This window comes from Erinaceus europaeus, chromosome 10 (assembly GCF_950295315.1).
Source record: "Erinaceus europaeus chromosome 10, mEriEur2.1, whole genome shotgun sequence".
NCBI classification, from domain to species: domain Eukaryota; kingdom Metazoa; phylum Chordata; class Mammalia; order Eulipotyphla; family Erinaceidae; genus Erinaceus; species Erinaceus europaeus.
This window is the reverse complement of record NC_080171.1, coordinates 44778660-44800721: the sequence shown is the minus strand read 5'-3', so window position 1 is coordinate 44800721 and position 22062 is coordinate 44778660. Positions and strand designations below refer to the sequence as shown.

At 35.5% G+C, this 22062-nt stretch overlaps 1 long non-coding RNA gene across 1 annotated transcript in view; it reads left to right on the top strand.

Annotated features, from left to right (window-relative positions):
* LOC132540733 (uncharacterized) overlaps window positions 1-22062 on the top strand; it is a 698115-nt gene that overhangs the window by 430352 nt on the left and 245701 nt on the right. The gene's annotated exons all lie outside the window — the stretch shown is intronic.

The following is a 22062-nucleotide window of genomic DNA, read 5'->3' as shown; positions in this document are numbered from 1 at the left end:
CCAGCCCTCTATTAGTAGACAAATTATCATTTTCCCTGTTTTTGTGAAGATTTTAATTAGGAGAAGACACGTACCAACAAAAATTTACTTTAGTAGGATCTGCTAATAAATAAGTGAAAACTGAGAGTCAGATATGGTTTATATGATACACATTTGTCATAATATGGCCAAATTATAAATTATAGAAGGTTGATGGAGGTGAGATGTGAGGAATGAACTTGTATTATATGTGGAATGGTGTATTTGCACTTTTTTTTAGGTCACAAGGGGAAACATTTCTTGATGCTAGTTAGGAGTCTCAAGGGAGTCAAGCACCAGCAGAAATAGACACATATGGACTGCTGTTTAGAGAAATCCTTGTGAGTTTTTCTGTCCCCAGAACCATAGAGGAATGATGTTAGGTTATGTGTTCAGGGAAATATCTCTAGCCTCATTCTTTCCCTACTATATCTGGCAGTCAAAAGGAGTTCCACTCTTCTGGGAACTCCTTAGTCTATTTGTAATGCATTGACCACAAATATAATTAAAAGTCCTCAGTCATCCTGACTGTCACCAAGTAAAGCTTCCTGGAAACAGAAAGCTGTTCGGAATAAATCATTTCATGCTTTACTAGTTTGCCATCTAGTGAAGATGTTAAAAACACAGGAAAAAAAAATAACACAGGAAGACAATCAGCCTTCTGCCTGGCAGTGGTTTGAAAAATAGAAACAATCTTGGCTATTTGGCAGACTATAATAATTCACCTATAAATAATACCAACTTTACTAAAAACTAAATAAATATATTTCATTATGTAACTCATATTTTTTTATTATCAGGCAAAGAACTAAACACATTTTGGTAAATTTAAGTTGGAACGTTCTTATACTTGGATTAATTGATTAATTGATCAATTAATTAGTTTTATAGTCAGTTATTTATTTTTACTTTCATATGTTTTGGTAAGTGATTGACCATATCATTATACATATCCCTTCATAAATGGAATGACATAAATAAATAACATAATATAGAATGTGTGGGTAGAAAATATATATTTGAGAGCTGAACTTGTCCTCATAAGCACTGTATTGATTATTCCATTTTTTAAATTATTCTGAGGGGCTGGATGGTGGCACATCTGGTTAAGTGCACATGTTACAATTCACCCCAGTTTGAGCCCCTGGTCCCTACCTGCAGGGGGAAAACTTTTCCAAATGGTAAAGCAGTGTTGCAAGTGTCTCTCTGTCCCTCTTACTCTCTCTCTCTCTTTTATATTTTATTTATTTATTTTAATGAGAGGTACAGAGAGGGGAGAGAGACCAGAGCACTGCTCAGCTCTGGTTTATAGTGGTGCTGGGATTGAACCTGAGACCTTGGAGCCTCAGGCATAAATTCTCTACATAACCACTATGCTATCTCCCTAGTCCCTTTCCCTCTTATTCTCTATCAGCCCCTTCCCTCTTGATTTCTGGCTTTCTCTATTCAATAACTAAATAAAGATAAATAATAATAATGATGTTTTTTTTTCAGGAAAAAAAGATGCTTTCTGAACATCAATGTCCAGTAACAACATTATATTATATTTAACATAATCACATTTATACAGCTATATAATTCATCTTTTTTTTTCTTGGGCTTATTTTAAAGTTGAATTGCTGACAAATGTGATGTTCTGTTTTATATAGTTATGATGTTCTTCTTTCCTGGCTGAAAAACAACTTTCAAAGTGAGAAAAGAACAAACTTGTTTCATTCCCTGTGAAATTTACAGGGTTTTCTTTTAAAATATAGGTAAAACCCTATATTTGAGGAATGCCATCCCCCCGCCTTTCCTCATAAATGTTTTTATTCAGTAATGTTCTCTATAGAAATTCACTTACAGGGCCTTATACTGAGCAAATGCTGCTCTTTGAGAGAATTTTCCTTCTTTGACTTTTGTTTTATCCAAGTCTCTACCTTTACATATAAAGCTAGATGACATAATAGGATGATTATAATTTTAGAGTTTTGATCCAGACACTAGTAGTATGTTAAAATTGGAAGAGAAAAGGGTCAGTTGGTGGTGCACAGGGTTAAGCACACATAGTACCAAGTGGAATGACTTGCACAAGGATCTCTGTTCCAGCCCTCTAGCTTCCTACCTATGGGGTGCAGGGGTGGGGTGGCTGGGACTTCACAAGCGGTGAAATATGCTTTCAGATGTCTATGTTTCTCCCTCTCTATCTCTCCTCCCCTCTCAATTTCTCTTTGTTCTTTCTTTCTTTTTTTTTTTTAAGCTTTTATTTATTTATGAGAAAGATAGGAGGAGAGAGAAAGAACCAGGCATCACTCTGGCACATGTGCTGCCAGTCCTCATGCTTGAGAGTCCAAAGCTTTACCACTGCACCACCTCCCGGACCACTTCTCTTGTTCTTTCTAATAAAAGAGGAAATAAAATAAAAAGGCACTAAGAACGGTGGATTCATAGTGTAGGCACCAAGTCCCAGCGATAAACCTATAAACAGACAACAAAAATGGAAGACAATTACTGGATTTTCTATCTATTGTTTTTTATCTTTGTTTCTTATACCTTTATGTTTTTTTAAAATAATTTCACTGGGAGGAAAGGTTAATTTATGGTATAATTGTTGACAAGTGGTTATACTTTCTCATCACTTATGACAGGTACCTGCAAAGTACCCTCACCCTCAGTTTAGGTCCATTTCCACACTATGTACTAGGACCCCAACACTTTATTTTTATGTGTTACAAAAAGAGTTGGTTGGTAGCAGCAGGCAGTGGCATAGAAGTAGAGCCCACACATTTCCATGTACAAGAAATTGGGTTCATATCCCTGGGCCCCACTTGTAGCTAAGAAACTTCACTAGTGGTAAAGCAATGTTACTGCACTCTCTCTTTCTCTTTCTTCTTTCCCTCTCCATATTCTCCTTGTATTTATAGTAAAAGGAAAGGGGGAAAAATACCTAGAGCAGTGAAATTGTCATATAGGCATAGAGCCCCAATGATAACCCAGGTGGCAAAGAGAGAGGAGGAGGGAGGGAGGTGGGGGAGAAACAAGGGAGGAAGGGAAGAAGGAGGGAGGAAGGTGGGAAGGTGGGAAGGAAGGTAGGAAGGTAGGAAGGTAGGAAGGTGGGAAGGTGGGAAGGTGGGAAGGTGGGAAGGTGGGAAGGAAGGTAGGAAGGTAGGAAGGTAGGAAGGTGGGAAGGTGGGAAGGAAGGTAGGAAGGTAGGAAGGTAGGAAGGTAGGAAGGTAGGAAGGTAGGAAGGAAGGAAGGAAGGAAGGAAGGAAGGAAGGAAGGAAGGAAGGAAGGAAGGAAGGAAGGAAGGAAGGAAGGAAGGAAAGGTTGGTTAAAGAGAAAGGGTTGGTTATATTTCACTGAGTAGCCAAGTTCTTAAGTCAACAATTATCCTCAATATATCTGGGCAGTTTGATTGCTAAATGGCTTGTTTTTCTTAGTAAAAGTCAGAACTCTCAAAAATAAAGGGATTTTTGGTACTATGACTACTGCTGGTGGAAATGTTTGTGTCCTAACTTTAAGCCTCTTATGATACGAATTTCTAATTTTTGTTCACCATATTATGCCAAACCTTGTGCTGGGAAGTGATGCCTCACTTTCAGGGCAGCAAAGAAACAAACAAACACATTAAACTGAATTTAAACTTAAATCCATATCTGCACAATATCTATTCATATAGAAGAAACATGAAATGTTTCTGTTTTGAACTAAATTTTTAAAACATCAGGCAGATTCAGGAGCATACTAAACAACCCTATTTTAAATAAAATTAAAAAAATAAATCTTGAGGACTGTTGCTATATATTAATCACTCACAAAACAATTACTTAAATAATAATGATTGCTTGTTTATTTTTCTCACTACCATAGGACAACTAGGTTAAGTTTAGTGGTTCTTTCTTTGTATGTCTCATGAAAATGTAGTCAGATAGTGGCAAAGTTAGGTTTATCTCACATGCTTTTTTATTTATGTCCATATTATCTTGCTTATATCTCACATGTTGATGATGACTGTTGTTTGGGAATGGCTCTGGAGTTTTTTACTGGATTGTTCCCATAAAATTGTAGAAGTTATTGCTCACACATAGCTTGTTAACTGAATTCCAACAATAATATTATATGGAAAGGGAGAGAAAGAGAGAAATCTACTAGACTTGTTACCTTTTATAATTTAACTTTGGATATCATATAACTTTGTTTTCTTGAAAGTCTATTAGCTTTGACTGTTACACAGTTTCATGCAAAATTCAAGGTAAGAAGACATACGCTGTAACTCCTTATGGAGAATAGGAGGTTTCAGAACAAATCCCTATTGACAACTTTTTAAAATGTGCTCTTTGCCAGTACTCTGTTGTTTAATTAGACCTCATATGCTTTTTGTTTAGGTGGGTATGATCTCCTTTTTTTTTTTGAAGAATAAATAAAAATCAGTTAAACAAGTTATTCAACATCACATGGCTTGAACTGAAGACACTGAAACTAGATTGTTAAGTTCTATGGCCTATATTATCACTAGAAAGCATATATGTATTAGGGAAAATATAATATATTAATTGAAAGGGGGTTCTGTTTAACCATATGACCTGAATTTACTTAGTTTGTATATGTGAACCTTAAGAGATTCATATATAAAATTTTGAGTAGAGGTTGGATATTTAAGGAGATTGTCAAGATTATTGTATAGTGGCTAGGGAAAAGCTTATAAACATAAAACTGATCAGATAGTTGTTTCCAATAATAGAATGTTTTAAACATTTTTAAATTAATTTTTATGTGTTTAAAAACTTGTTTGCTGCTAGGCAGTGGAGCACTGCGTTAAGGGCACATACTACAGTGCATGAACACCGAGGTTCAAGCCCCTGGTCCCCACCTGCAGTGGGAAAGCTTCACAAGTGGTGAAGCAGGGCTGCAGGTGTCTCTCTGACTCCATATCTCCTACTCCCCTCTAAATTTCTCTGTATCTCTATTCAATAATGAATAATTATAATAATAAAAATAAAACAAAAATTGTTTAACTTTATGTCATTCATTGCTGATATATGTACAGTATTAAACTACTTTTTTGTTTTATGTCTTTGTTTCTTATGCCTTTAGGTATTTGTTTGTTTGTTTAGTCATTTTACTAGGATGGGAGGTTAATGATTAAAGTGCAATCTTTGCCACTTATCTCCCTGTGATAAGTGCCTGCAGAACACCCTCACCCTCAACTTAGGTCTATTTCTACCATCATGAACCAGGACCCCCAAGACCTTTTCTACCCTCTTGAGAGGAGAGGAGAGGAGGGGAGAGGAGGGGAGGGGAGGAGAGGGGAAGGGAGGGGAGGGGGGAAGGGAAGGGAAGGGAGGGGAGGGGAGGGGAGGGAAAGGGAAGGGAAGGGAAGGGAGGGGAGGGGAAGGGAGGGGAGGGGAGGAGAGGTGGGGAGGGGAGGGGAGGGGAGGGGAGAGGAGAGCCTAAAATAAATTGCTAAACTAAATCATTGCTAAACTAAATCTCACAAAGACTTTCTAGCCCTCTGACATTACAAAATTTGATTCCAGTACATCTTATCTTGGCAGGGAACTAAAAAGGTAAAAGATGTTCAGATGTCTTATGAAAAGGAGAAGAGACCTTTGTTTTGCTATGGTGCAATGCATCACACCAAGTCCAAGTACTTAAGGACTCTAAAAGCCTGAACTTGTAAGCAGCCTAAATGCCTATTGACAAATTAATGGTTAAGAAAGTTGCATTATATAGAGAGAATGGAATACCACTGACCTGTAAGACATAATGAGATCTCCTTTGTCACATCTTGTATGGAATTTGAGTGAATCATGTTATGTGAGGTAAAACAGGAGGAGGACTAATAGCAGATGATTTCACTTACAGGTAAATAGCAGATGATTTCACTTACAGGTAGAATATTAAAAAGGGGGGAGTGGAAGGGAAAACACAGAATTCTTTTGCAACTGAGCCAAAGACTCTAAGGAATAGGAGAGATAGAAAGGGGTACAGTGGGTACTGGGGACCCAATGATTGAAGGAAGTTGATGTGTTGTGCAAACATCTATCATAAGCAGATAAGAAATTGTACCCATGTGACAGTAATTGTATTGTAAATCATTATTTCCCTAGTTAATGAGATTATAAAAACATAGAAATAAGTGTACCATTTTATTCCTTTAAATATATAGATAAATGTATAATATAAACTTATTTTAAATTGTTTATTATATAAGTGAGTATATATATTAAATATATATATACACATACATGATTTCATGTACGTAAGCTGAAAAAATGTCTTAAATATATTTAAGACATTGAATATTTTTACCTAATGGGGTTTGAATTGTTATGTGGAAAACTGAGAAATGTTACATATGTACAAATTATTATATTTTACTACTGACTGAAAACCATTAATCCTCCAATAAAAAAAATTTTTAAATCGAATATTTTTGCAAAACAATGAACAAAGGTAAATTAATGAAGTTCAAAAACCTAGAAGCATGCACATACATATCCACACATAAATAATCATTTTTTCTTTTGATTTTCATTTAGTCCTTTGTGTATATGGCTAGGGAACAAAACAATACATATAGTTCCCTAGAAAGTCTTGAAGTGAAGAATTTCTTTTTCTTTTCCTTTTTACTAAGACTTTGTTTTCTCTGTGAAACTAGAATGTTGCGTATTCAGTATTTGTTTATTGATTGAATGAATTTAAGCCTGAGGTGAAGTTTAAGGTGTGATTATCTCTTATCTCTTGCTAACTATCATTTTGGGAAAAACTTGAAAATAACTAAGTCATATTTAAAACTCCAAATTTTACTCATTGCTAAACTAAATCTCACAAAGACTTTCTAGCCTTTTGACATTACAAAATTTGATTCTAGTACATCTTGTCTTGGTAGGGAACTAAAAATATAAAAGATGTTCAGATATCTTGTGAAATTATTGAAGTTAATTTAAAATTTTGTTATAAAAATAAATGAGGGTCAAAGTACATATGTGGCAGATATTTAATAACCAACCTGAGTCTTAAAGGAAATAATTTGCTTGTTCATTATTTTATTTTCTTATTCTAGATATAAATGATTTTAAATAATAAGTGTTCACTTATGCTGTACTAAAGCTGGTATAATCTGCAAATAATACATGCTAAGTCCTTTCATTCAAATAGTGTATTACAAATGCAGTAACTAGAATAAAACTTGAGATTATTTTTGCTCCAACAATATTCTTTTTAGACGAAACTATGAAAATTTTAAATGTGATAATTTTTCTCTGTTATATATTATTTTATTTTTTTTATTTATTTAAAAAATGAGACATTAACAAAACCATAGGATAAGAGGGATACAACTCCACACAATTTCCACCACCAGAACTCCATATCCCATCCCCTCCCTTGATAGTTAAAGAATAGGAATATTCTTTAACCATCTGGCAGTATGGACTCAAGGTCAGTGTGGGATGCAGAAGGTGGAAGGTCTGGCTTCTGTAATTGCTTCCCTGCTGAACATGGGCATTGACTGGTCAATCCATACTCCCAGCATGCCTCTCTCTTACCCTAGTAGGGTGGGGCTCTGGGGAATTGGAGCTCCAGGACAAATTGGTGGGGTCATCTGCCCAGGGAAGTCTGGTCAGCATCATGCTAGCATCTGGAATCTGAAAAGAGAGTTAACACCCAAAGCCAAACAATTTGTTGAATAATCATGGACCTAAAGGCTGGCATAGTGCAGATGAAGTGTTGGGAGGTCCTCCATTTTGTAGATAGCTAGTAGGCATATTTTAGTTATATTTCAAAGAGCCTGTAGCTATACTAGTTTTTTTTTTTTTTCTCTGAGCCTGAAATCTGATATGCAGGTGGATCCAAGTTATTGTCTGGGGAGGTGGTGTCATGGCTGGAAAAGGGACAGAAAGTTGCATCAGGGAAGAAAGTAGCTCCCTAATATGGGGAAGGGGTATAAATATTGTTGACTGTAAACCCATCGATTTGATTTGCTCTAGGGCCCATATTCAGTTTAGGAACCTATTTGGCTACTGCATCCCTGTATATCTGAGCTCACATTCTATGGTCATGGGTAGGAACATTCCAAGCTGCCCCAATATCAAGCCATCTTCCTCAGGTGTAGCAGAGAGTATGTTGTCCATCCTCCCTTTGGAGGATGGAACATTCTCTACCATTGTTGATCCAAGTTGAGAGAAAGGTCCTATGTGAAGCCCACAAAGGGGTCTATTTGTTTGTCCCTCATAGAGATGGCCGGTAACAATGGAGAGATTTATTGGAGGTCTAGGCCCATCATGTCTGTTTGGTAATCTCAGGACTCCTCAAATAGGGCCCCCAGCTGATGGGGTGGTCTGATAGTGACTAAAGAGTCATTGTTAAAGTATGCCAGTCTCTTGCCCTTATTCAGCTTTTGCAGTTCTTGCTTTGCTAAGGTTAGCTTTGTAGTGAGTGAAAGAACTATAATAGGAAGTAGGTGAGGAGGGTATCTAAGTCCAAGTGTACACTATTTCATTATGAACTTGACACTGACTCACTAAAGACTATTGTGTATTTTTGCTTTCAGGTATATATTTTGCCTTAGTTTATGGATACATGTGAATATATGCTCTATCTAACAGGACCTGGTCTATATCTAGGTTTTGGGACTTTGTTAGGAAGTGGACCTCATGGAATGGAATTAGAGAATACTATGAAAGGAAAGGTCTCACCCGAGTAATAAAGCTGAAGGGTTGTCATTCCACACCTGAATTCTCTGGACACAGTCTGAAGTGAAGCATGCTGAGGCAGTACTCATTGCATTGATTAGGCTGGGATTGTCAGATGCAATATCATTTGGTATGAATTGAGAGAAGCATGAAGGAAAGTGTGCCCCATTCTAAGGTTCCAGGACTGGAGGAAATATAGGCTCTATAGTGGAAATGTGATGAATGGGATCATCCCATACTCATCTTTATCTTTCTGACTTAACTCACTTAACATAATTCCTTCTAGCTCCATCCAAGATGGGTCAGAGAAGGTGGGTTCATTGTTCTTAATAGCTGTGTAGTATTCCTTGTGTATATATACCACAGCTTTCTCAGCCACTCTTCTGTTGTTGTGCACCTGGGTTGCTTCCAGGTTTTAGCTATTAAGAGTTATGTTGCTATGAACATAGGTGTACAAATATCTTTTTGGTTGGGTGTTTGCAGTCCTTGGGGTATATCCCTAAGAGAGGAATTACTGGATCATATGGAAGTTCCATGTCTAGCCTTGTAAGAATTCTCCAGACTGCTCTCCACAGAGATTGGAACGATTTACATTCCCACCAGCAATGCAGAAGGGTTTCTCTGTCCCCACAGCCTCTCCAGCATTTGTTGCTACTGTCCTTTTTGATGTATGCCATTCTCACAGGAAGTGAGGTGGTATCTCAATGTTGTCTTTATTTGCATTTCTCTAACAAACAGCGACCTGGAGCAATTTTTCATGTGTTTGTTAGCCTTTTGGATCTCTTCTGAAGTGAATGTCTTGTTCATATCCTCTGCCCATTTTTGAATGGGGTCATTTGCATTTTTGTTGCTAAGTTTGCTGAACTCTTTCTATATTTTGGTGATTAGTCTCTTGTCTCTTGTCTGATGTCTGGCATGTGAAGATCTTCTCCCATTCTATGAGGGGGTCTCTGTTTATATGATAGTTTCTTTGGCTGTGCAGAAGCTTTTCAATTTAATGTAGTCACATTGATTTCTTTCTGCTTTAGTCTTCCTTGCAATTGCGTTTGTATCATGAAAGATGTCCTTAAGGTTTAAGTGGGAAAGTGTTCCACCAATGTTTTCTAAGTATTTGATAGTTTCTGGTCTAACACCCAGGTCCTTGATCCATTTGGAGTTGATTTTTGTTTCTGGTGAGATAAGGTGGTTCAGTTTCATTCTTCTGCATGTTTCAACCCAGTTTTCCCAGAACCATCTCTTACCTAATGACATAAAACCATTCATAATGAAAGAACATTTGGAGGTCTGATCTTGGCTATTACCAAGTCAAAATTTAAAGTCTTATTTATGGTTCCTGCAGGTGTTGAAGTAAAAGATAAACAGATCAATAATTATAGTCTCTCTCTTTTTCCCTCTTCTTGTTGTTATTGTCCTTCTTCTTCTTCTTCATCTTCTCCTTCTTCTTCTTCCCCTTTCCCTTCCCCTTCTTCTTCTTCTTCTTCTTCTTCTTCTTCTTCTTCTTCTTCTTCTTCTTCTTCTTCTTCTTCTTCTTCTTCTTCTTCTTCTTTTTCTTCTTCTTCTCCTTCTTCTCCTCCTCCTCCTCATTCTTCTTCTTCCTCTTCCTCTTCTTCTCCTTCTCCTCCTCCGTCTCCTTCCTCTTTCTCTTTCTCCTCCTTCTTCATCTCTCTCTCACACACACATATAAGTACAATAATGTCATTTTGTTATTATTGTTATGAAGAGCATGCCAACCACAATAAGAAAGGGGAACTAAGTTTACATTTCATAATAGGAGAAATCACTTCATCTGTTCTTCAGTTACTAACAGCTATAAATTTCCCCTTTGTTACTCTCTTCTTTTAATTTATTTATTGGATAGAGAGAGGCAGAAATAGAGAAGCAAGGGGGCAATAGAGACAAAGAGACAAAGAGACATCTGCAACACTCCTTTACCATATGTGAAGCCTTTCCCCTGCAGGTGACAACAGGAGGCTTGAACCTGGGTCCTAGCACATTGTAACATGTGCATTCAACCAGGTGTCCCACCACCACTTGGCCTCCTTTGCTACTCTCTATATAAGTATGGTCAATAAGATAAAAGCAGAGACTTTAAAATCATTTTTTTTATTTAAGAAAGTATTAATTAACAAAACCATAGGGTAGGAGGGGTACAATTCCACACAATTCCCACCACCCATTCTCCATATCCCACCCCCTCCCCGATAGCTTTCCCATTCTCTATCCCTCTGGGAGCATGGACCCAGGGTCATTGAGGGTTGCAGAAGGTAGAAGGTCTGGCTTCTGTAATTGCTTCCCCACTGAACATGGGCGTTGATTGGTCGGTCCATACTCCCAGTCTGCCTCTCTCTTTCCCTAGTAGGGTGGGTCTCTGGGGAAGCGGAGCTCCTTTAATTGCTTTTCTGGTAGTAAAGATTTTAACATGTAAGTTGAATCTGCTGACTTTAGATTTTTAAGTTTTTCAAAAGTAGTATCCTGACTTAAAAAGAACCCAAAAAATAGTAGAAATATATGTATTACAAGGGGCCAAGTTTCTAGGCTAACACATATTGTTACATTCTTGAAAGTCCAAATTCCTATTAGAATTAGAATTCACTTGAGAGCTAAAGGAAATCACATACTTTATATGCACAGAACTCATATTTTAATTATCCTTTTATACCTATTACCTGACAAAAGATTTTTTAAACTAACTCAAACTCCTCCAAACCACTTCACTGACTGGGAGAATATGACACTAGTTTAATGAAGTGGTACCCAAAACATGCTTCAGAAAACTCAGGCTCCTCAAGATCTCTTATAATAGATATTTGGAATGACTATATGAGATCTTAAATGGTTCTTTTTTTTGTAAAGTTGGAATTGCTTAACATATAATTCTCCAAGAAGATATTAGGAAAATGTTTTTGTTTTATTTTTATAAATAGTTTCTAAAGTTATGCAGAAGTAAAGTTTAATGTGATTCACACTACAAAATGTAAATGACTAGTATTTTATTTGATTTTTTTTTCCTTTTTCTTCATCTCTCTCTTTTTTGCTAGGTTTATCTCTAGGTTTCAATGCCTACTGAGTGACTCCACTGCTCCAAAAAACCATTATTTATTATTTCATATATTCTTATTGAAACAGAGGTGGTGGTAAGGAGGAGAGAGAAGGAATGAAAGAAAGACAGGTTAACTCAGCCTCTGCCTGTTCCCTGAAAATGGCAGCTGGGGATTTGCCAACAGTATCTTTGCTCCATTTCTTAAATTTCTTTTTCCATGTTGTTCTTCAGTCAATGCTTCTTCTGCCCAAACTTTCTGAGTCAAAAATTGAAGTGTGGTCTGAGCTAAATCCTTCATTATGTTCTTAAGTTATCGTAAAAACTGATTAATAATTACCTAAAAGATTCAGGGCCTTAGTCCCCTCTCTGCTTCCTCATGAAATAATGTGGTCCTCACTGCTAATATCCATGCTGTACTACTTCCTAGTGCCTACACATTTGCTGTATTTACTCCTCTGTCATCCAGGCCACAATCCTCTTCTCCCTTTTCTCCTCTGACTTCCATGGGAGGCAAGAAAGACAGATTGAAACTAGATATAAAAAAGAAAGATGTGTGATTTTTTTTTTATTTATGCATTCCCATAAGCAATACCAAATGAACAAATAATGTTACCTCATTTAGGGGAAATATCTGTGGAAATGATTAAAATGTGGCAGAAACTATAACTGGGAATCATGTTGAATCCATAAAATGTCTCATAAAAATGTTCAGAGTATATAGCAATATATATATAAATTTTAAAAAGAAATTCCACTAAAACAGTGTTTTAATTTTATTGACCAGAAATATTTTTGGGAGCCAGCAAAATAATTCACTGGAGAAAATTTTGCTTTGACATCTATATGACTAAGTTCCAAGACTCTGGCATCCATGGGACTGGTGGAATGGGGAAAGATTAGATGCTATAGGGGGCTGAGCAATAGCACAGTGGGTTAAGCGCATATGGTGCAAAGCACAAGGACCAGCATAAGAAGTCAGGTTTGAGCCCTTGGCCTCCCACTTGCAGGGGGGATCACCTCACAAATGTTGAAGCAGGTATGCAGGTGTCTGTCTTTCTTTCCCCCTGTCTGTCTCCCCATTTCTCTGTCTTATCCAACAACAACAGCAGTGGCAGTAGTAACAACAAGGGCAACAAAATGAGAAAAATGACTCTGAGAGCACTACATTCATAGTGCAGGCACCAAGTGATAACTGAGTGCTAATGCTGGAGGCAAAAATAAATAAATAAATTAATTAATTAATGGAAGATTCAATACTTTAGCCTCTCCCTTTCTATCTGAAAAAAATCAACACATAATGAGGCCCCAGAAATATATTTTATATATTTTTATATATATATTGGAGAAAAAAAAATATATAAGAATATATAATATATATATTCTTATATATATATTATATATATATATATAATTGGAGAATATATATATATATTCTCCAATTACTGCATGGGAATTTACTTTAGACTTAGTCTAGCAGTTTTAATAGAATCTTATTATTTTAATTTATCTGGGGAGAAAATGTATTAATTTCCTTTCACTTTTATGGAATATGTATCTAAACTATTTCTAATTTATTTCAAGTGTCAAGTTAACAAGTCTAACTCAAAAATATTATTTATTAATAGAAATTTGAGTTGCTATTGTCCCTCTAGGTATACAGGTGTTTCATTAATAAATACAAGTAACAATAGTGACTAATTAAACTACTTTTACAAAATGTCTTCATCAATGATTAGACATATTACACTTTTTAATAAAATGTAAGCAGTATGTTATGCATGCAAAGAAAATATTTCTCTTTCAAATAGCTTTTTGTTTCTAAGGAGTACCCATTTTTTTTAATGAGTATTTATTTTGTGCTCACAGTACGTTTAGCAGCATTAACTGCCTAAAGATATATGTTTTAAATAGCTCTATAATTCCTGTAGAGTGCAAGTAATCAAATAAAATAGTAGAAATATTGTTAAGTTATAACAATAGGGGAGAGAAGGAAGGGGGAGTTAGGAAGTGTGAGGAAGAAAATATAAGAAAATGGGGGGGTGTTAGAAGAAGATAACCAGAGAGTTCTGAGCTCCAATTCCATCAGGATCTGGAGAGAGAAGTGTAAAAATGAAGAGCATTCAGAAGTAGTAATAGGTGTAGCTGTGACTTTGGAAGAGAAGGCAAGACCATAGAAGAAATGAGCAAACATCTATAAATAAAGACAGACAGTCATAGAAATAATGGCCCTCATCTGTGACCTTGGGAGAACTACTGCAGTTTCCATTGAGGAAACGGGGATAAAGATCTCTGGTGGTGGGAACAATGTGGAATTATACACATATTATCTCATAATTTTATAAATTAATATTAAGCCACTAACAAAAAACACATGACAGACTCTATATGTGTGGAAACCTTTCACCTTAAATAATCAAAGGAAACTTACCCTCAGAGCAAAAAATCTAGGAAGAGATAAGCATGAAAGTAAATAAATCTTTGAGTAACTCTCTCCCCTATAGTGAGTATCCTTGGATATTTAATAGGTATTAGGGCTAAAGGTCTAAAGGGATAGTGCAGAATAAATTGCCTGGGACTGTGATAACAGATACCCCGGTAAAGGGGAGTAAATTTGTATCAACTTTAATTTTTTCCATATTTCAAATAAAACCATTACCCATTACTCTCCCAATTTACCTTTCTACTACTGCATACATAGTGTCTTTTTTTAATTTTTGCGTGTTCTGGCAAATTTCTGGGACATGAATAAATCAATGTTGACTTAGTAAGTTGATTCATCTGAAGTCATACATTGCTATTCTCTAATAAGAACTGAATATATCTTAGAGGTCTTGTGTCTGCTGTAGTCTAAACTGCTAGGCCTTTTATTGTCAAACTGCTTCTGTAGTTCTTCTTTATTTTTCCAAGAAATACTATGTGGTTCAGCCACGAGGTTCCAGATGCTACCATAATGCTAACAGGACTTCCCTGGGCAGACAACCCTACCAGTGTGTCCTGGAGCCCTGCTTCCCCAGAGCCCTCCCCCACTAGGGAAAGAGAGAGACAGTTTGAAAGTATGGGTTGACTTGTCAATGCCCATGTTTAATGGGGAAGCAATTACAGAAGCCAGACCTTCCACCTTCTGTACCCATAATAACCCTGGGTCCATACTCCCAGAGGGTTAAAGAATAGGAAAGCTATTGGGGGAGGGGATGGGAGAGTTCTGATGGTGGGAATTGTGTGGAATTGTACCCCTCTTATCCTAGCGTCTTTTCAGTGTTTCCTTCTATTTTATAAATAAAAATTAAAAAAAAAAAAAGAAATATGTGAGAGTTTAAAGAGACAAAACAAATTAAAAACAATATTTACACTTTTAAAATAGATAAAACAGATAAAAATCAATTTGTCCATTGTCCCAATGACATCACAACTGGACTTGGGGTTCTGAAATCATGCCACTGAGTTACTAGTAGAAAAACATTTTTTAAAATTGTTTATATTCTTTTTAGATTATTTCTCCTTCATATATCATAGTCTTTTAAATCCAGGGCCACTATTTTTCTATTTTTTTTAAATTTTATACTTTAATGCAGATATGAAATCAGTCTGAGTATTTAAATAAATTTCCACCAAGTGAATCAATTTCCAAATGAGAACTATAACTACAGTTTCACTTACTATTACTCATGATAAATAGCTGAGTTTTTCCAATTTACCTTCATAGATAATCACCTTTATGGATTTACCATAATGTAATTGACAGATAATGAAATGTACCTATTTAGAGTGTACAGTTTAACACATGCATTTATCTATGAACTATGCACATATTAAGATAATGAAAATGTCATTCACATCCAAAAGTTTTCTTGTGGTCCTTTGAAATCTTCCTTCCTCCTCAGGCTGATTCCTTGGGAAACACCTGTCTGCCTTATGTCATTATAAATTACTTGATTTTTCTACAGAAAACTACCCTATTTTTATATATTGTTTTTAGATCATTGCTATTTTTTGAAATTAACCTTTGTAGCTATGTATATAATATGCTACTTTCTGGTGCTGAATTACAGTTTAGTGATAGACATAATATAATTTTCATATCTTTTGATAAAGTTTATCCTGATAATTTAATTGTGGTTCTGGATTTAACGGCATTATTTTGCAGTTTCAATTCTTCTTTATTCACTAGTAGGGTAAGGGAATGAAGCTTTTTTAATTTGTGAATTATAATCTTAGATCCTGAAAACTTTCTAAACTTATTAGATTTGAATTTTTTAGATTCCTTAGATGTTTTGATGCAGTGCCAAGGAACAAACCTAAGGCCTCATGTATACATTTTACCATTTAAGGAGCCAAACCAGTTTTGCTATTATGCACTTTTTTGTGAGAGAAAAAAAAGAAAAGGAAAAGGAAGGAGTGATAGCAAAGCAACACTCCACTATCTATCCAGCGCCACCTAGTACTCTTACTCCTAGACAGTATGACTCTATGTAGAGCACATGCCTTTTATGCCCTGGTTTTGATCCATGATACCATAGGATATTTGAATTCCCAGGTTCAAACTCCCTCACCACCATCAGCCAGAGCTGATCAATGCTCTGGTAAAAATAAATAAATAAATAAACAAAAAAACAAGAAAGATTTTCAATGTATTCTTAATAAGTAACGATCATTCCAATTGCAAAATTTTGCAGAAAGGTATACATGTAGGAAATGTAATTATGAATAAATGATATATGTAGTGAATATTTTTTCAAAGTGAAATTTTGAGAGTAACCTAGTAGCCTGCAGATATAATAGTGTATGCTGAGGAAATGCAATTAAGAAATCTGTGGTAGTCAAGTATGCAAATTATGTCCATCTGTTGAACAAACCCTTAGGGTAATTTGGAATTAATGTAGAGAAATGAATGATTATTTCCCAAACATTACTGTCAGAATCCATACTAAGAACCTATTCTAAGTATTCTCAGTAAGCCAGAATCTTTTCCTGATCTAAATAAGAGAACTAGCCCAGGAGACAAAGAATTAGGATAAAGAACTCATATATCTCAAATGACCTTGGAAATACTTAACTTCCTAGAATAACTAATCATCTACAGTATAGATAGATAGATAGATAGATAGATAGATAGATAGATAGATAGATAGATAGATAGATATCAAATAATCTTCTAGATAGAGATTGGGACATGAAATGGATTCTAACAAGAAATTTGAGAGTTTTGAAAATGCCCTGCATTTAAAACATGACTTTCACAACATTATTGGTGATAAGACAGTTAGCAGTAAGACAACCATAATTGTTAGTGGAGATGTAGACTAAAGTCTTTTTCCCAGTTCCAGTTAGGATAATTATTGGAATCTTTCTCTATGTTTGTAAAAATTTTTCTTTCTTTTTTTTTTTTTTGCCTCCAAGGTTATCACTGGGGGCTTGGTGCCTGCATCACTAATCCACTGGAGGCCATTTTTTTCCTTTTTGTTGCCCTTATTGTTTTATCATTGTTGTTATTATTGTTATTGATACTGTTCTTGGATAAGAGAGAGAAATTGAGAGAGAAGGGGGAGACAGAAAGGGGGCGGGAAAGTCAGACACCTGCAAACCTGCTTCACTACTTGTAGTGACGCTCCAAATGTGGTAAGCCAGGTGCTCCAGCTGAGATCCTTGAGCCAGTCCTTGAGCTTCATGCCATGTGCGCTTAACCAGCTGTGCTACCTCCTGCCCCATATTTGTAAACAATTCTAAATCCTTGGAGTCTTAAATGAACTAGTATAATTAACACAATAGGATTATATCAAAGTTATATATCTGATACAAAAAATAAAATATAGCAATCTACTAACATAATGATTACTTTCAGTGCCTTTCTTCTGAGTTATTTCATTTTAAAATTTCAAAATGACTCATTAATTACTTAAGCAAGCATAGATTATTGAAATGCATTTGTTCCTATGTAACCTATAAAGTCACCTAGGGATAATAGAGTTTGATGACAATTGTTTTTTCTCACATCTAAGACTTGTTATGAAACTAACAGTTCATGAGTTGTAGTTGAATATGAAACCAGCTGGTGTTTGCCTCATTTGTTCTCTTTTGTGCTTCATTGTTTTTATTTTTTTTAATGAGGGAGTCCAGAAATCGGTTTAAGTAATAGTGTTAAGTATCTTTTAATTTTGTATTTTCTACATGTGCTAGTAGTATTCAAGTGGAGTACTATAGCATTCTTGATGTCATCCATTTCTACATGAATTGCTGGCTGTAATCTTTAATGTATTGAATATTTCTTATAGATGACATGGGGATAGTTTGTAGAAAATGGTGACATATATTTTTATTTTTGTTATATATAGTCCTTGTGCATTTAGTCTCACCTAAATTACTTCACAATGGATTTAATGTCTTTTGTGTTGCTCTGTTAGACTATCATGGGAGGGGGTGGGTTATGGAGATTGGGTGGTGGGACTTGTGTGGAGTTGTACCCCTCCTACCTTATGTTTTTGTTCATTGATCCTTTCTTAAATAAAAAATTAAAAAAAAAAAGATTATGGTCATGAGAACTTTTTTTTTTTTAAGGAGAAATGTTTAATCAAAGTATACCATTCACTAATAAGACACAATTAAATAAGCTTAGTAATGATTATATTTAAACTTTTTACCATTGATATAGTACTTGTTCATTGCTGAGTATTTCAAGAGTAAGAACAAAAGACAGAACATTAAAGTAACTGATGATCCTAATACATACCCACCCTCTTACCTCCCAAAGATAACCACCACAGTAGTACTCACAAGTCTTGCAAACAATTTGCTTGCTAATACTCCCAAAGTACATATGATATCTGAAAAAAATATCTTAAGGTTTCCCAATTATTTTTCACATTTTTGGGCAAACTAATATTCTTTATATATTGAGCTCTAGATTTCATAGGAAACAAAAATTTATTTGGCTGGAAAATAATAATAAAAAAATCTGGCCATTTCTTGATCAACAATTTCTAATAACTTGGCTTTCTGGAACAAAAATGTTCATGCTTTATTTGATTTGACTTTTTCCAACAAATAAATAAATAAGAAAGAGACAGAGATCTCAAGCTGTTGGGCTTTGAAATTTTGGCACAGAATACTTTCTCTGGAAAAAAAAGAAAAAGAAAGAAAATGTTGGATGCAAATTCAAAATATCTGCCTCTCTATCCCTATTCAGATATCCATAATGCTGTCTCAGAGCATTCAAAACAGTGAAGGACCTCGCTTATCCTACCGGGAAAATCATTTGAAATGTTGACATTCAGACAGAGAGAATTCTGTTGACCCTGTGTATACCTAAATCACTCAGTTTCATTCTTAGACCTCAATCACTATCATTTCTATGAAACCAACAGAATTTTCATCATTGATATGCAAATGAATGTACCAACAGTAGCCACACTATTCAATTTTCATGTGCTTTGCAAGCCAGATTTCTGAAAGGCTTCCAACAATTTAAATACAACACCTTTAGTGAATCTGAAGAAATACATTCCACCACCTTTTCATACACCAGTCTATAGAGACCTTGACATATTCCTAAGCATTGTTTTAAGTTCATAAATGACACTCAGAACTTTTTTGAAATAGATAAAATAGAGACAGAATGGACTGTTTAAAATCTTTGTTTCCATTTATGTTTTTTCCAAATTGCATGAAATGTATGGCATAATTGATAGTTGAGCTGTAAGAGCACATGGGAAAGGTTCGTACTTTTTTCTGTGAGCTGAAATTCTTTTTTAGCAAAGCAATTAAATTCTCTCTAATATAGACTACTCTCATTGCCTATCAACCTGTTGTACTCTTTTGAGAGTAATGAAAATTGAAATGGGATACAGATTATGATAATGGAACTTAAAACAAGGGGAAGCAGAAGGAATTTACTCCTCTTCTTTTCTATTTCCATCTAATTCTTAAGACTCTGGAGATGTGAACATCTTTATTATCTATGCAAACGTCCATCTGCTGGAACCATATTTTGCAAACCTGCAGGGCCTGACTATGAGAAAAACTTATTTAGTGAAATTGATGCTTTGTGATGCCAATTTCTTTGCTCAAGTATTAGATTTTTCTTTGGTGTGCAGGATCTCTGTTTCTAAGAAATTTAAAGGAAGTGGGAAATATTTAGAAAAAAAAAAAACAACCTACAGCCCTTTTGTGATACTCTGTTCTTATGTGTTGCAGTATAGAGTATTATTTCCTGATTAGAGATTATTTTATTTTATTGAGAATAGTTATAAAATTTGGTGGTGGGAATAGCATGCAACTATATCCCTATTCTATTCTTATAAATCATCAACAAATTAGATTAATTGATAATTTACAAATAAGAATCAATTGCATAGCAAAGAAGGGTTATGAAGATGTCAACTATTATATAAATATTTATATTTTTGTAAATATTTTATTTACTTTTATAAGGAAGACAGAGAAATGGAAAGACTTAAAGAATGCTCAACTCTGTTATATGGGTAGTTCTAGGTTCTACAGACTGAACCTAAGACCTCTGTAGCCACAGGCATGTAGAGGCACTATAGTTTAATTATGTTGTCTCACTAGCTCCAGCAATCATTTATAAAGCACTTAGTATCTATCATACACATTGTCTAAATGCTGAATGTACCAAGAAAATGCCAAAGCTTATGCATACAGGCATAAATGTATACATCTCTCATGCTCCATTACTGATTCTACTTTCCCAACACTTGAGATCTAGCTTAGCAGGGAGAGTTTACAACCTAAGTAATATTTCATTTGTTTGTTTTTCTTCATGATTTTTAAAATTTTTATTTATAAAATGAAAATATTGACAAGACTATAGGATAAAAGGGATGCATTTCCATACAGTGCCCACCCCCCACAGCTCCATATCCAATCCCTTTCCTTGATAGTTTCCTTGTTCTTTATCCCTCTGGGAGTCTGAACCCAGGATCATTGTGGGGTGCAGAAGGTGGAAGGTCTGGTTTCTGTAATTGCTTCTCTGTTGACCATGGGCATTGGCAGGTCGATCCATACTCCCAGTCTGTCTCTCTCTTTCCCTAGTGGGGAAGGGGTCTGGGGAGGCAGGGCTCCAAGACACATGGTGGGGTGGTCTGCCAAAGGAAGTCAGGTTGGTATCATAGTATCATCTGGAACCGGGTGGCTGAAAAAAAAGAGTTAACATATAAAGCCAAACAAATTGTTGAGTATTCATGAACCTAAAAGCAAGAATATTGCAGATGGAAATCTGGGGTCTCTGTTTTAGAAAAGCTAGTAGTTTTATTTTAGGTATATTCCAGTGGGCCCATGAATTTACTAGTTTTTGCTTGTGCCTGATTTCTAATATGCAGGTAGATTCAGGTTATTGTCTGGGGAGATGGTGTCATAGTTGGAAAAAGAACTAGAAAGCTGGATCAGGAAAGCGAGTAGCTCCCAAATATGGGTAAAGTATATAAACATTGCTAACTGTAAACCCCATCTACTTGATCTGGGGCTCATATTCAGCACAGGAGCCTATGTAACCTTGGCATCCCTGTAGGTCTGAGCTCACATTCTGTGGTCACAGCTAAGAACATTCTAGGCTGCACTAATTTTAGGACCCATCTTCCTCAGGTGGTAGGTAGAGTATATTGTCCAACCTCCCTTTATTATTAGAAATGTATTAACAATTAATGTATTAGGTGGTAGGTAGAGTATGTTGTCCAACCTCCCTTTATTATTAGAAATATATTAACAATTTGAGCCCACTATTAAAATTCAATTTGATTGCCAATTTAAAGTCTTAAGTGCTTAGATTGAAGGAATATATATATACTCATTTATGTGGTGCACATATTTAAAATAGGCTTTTGTTTCGAGGGTGAGTTGTCTTGCTAGGGCTTCACTACTCCAGGTAATATGACCACTGAAAAGTCCAACATGACCCAGGTAGAATATACAGTGGTCGTACAACAAACTCACATAACTGAAGCACCAGAGGCCCCAAGTTCCATTTTTAGCACCACCATAAGCAGAGATGATCAGTGCTCTTAAGAAAGGAAAGGAAGGAAGAGATGAAGGAGAGTGGACATAAAAGAGAATGGGACTTTCAGTATAAAAGGTTTGGGTAACACTGCAGACCTTTTTTATTTAGCAAAGTATGAAGACAAAAAAGGTTGGTAAATGTAGTTGGATTCACCATTCACCTCAAAAACAATATTATCTCATTAGTGCTTTAGTTTATAAATGAAAGACATTAGTATCAAGAGCATAATTTGACATTGAAATGCATTATCCAAGAACAAAATAAATCACCAAACCATTGAAAAAACCAAAATGTACACTAGAAATTAATCAGACATTGTTAAA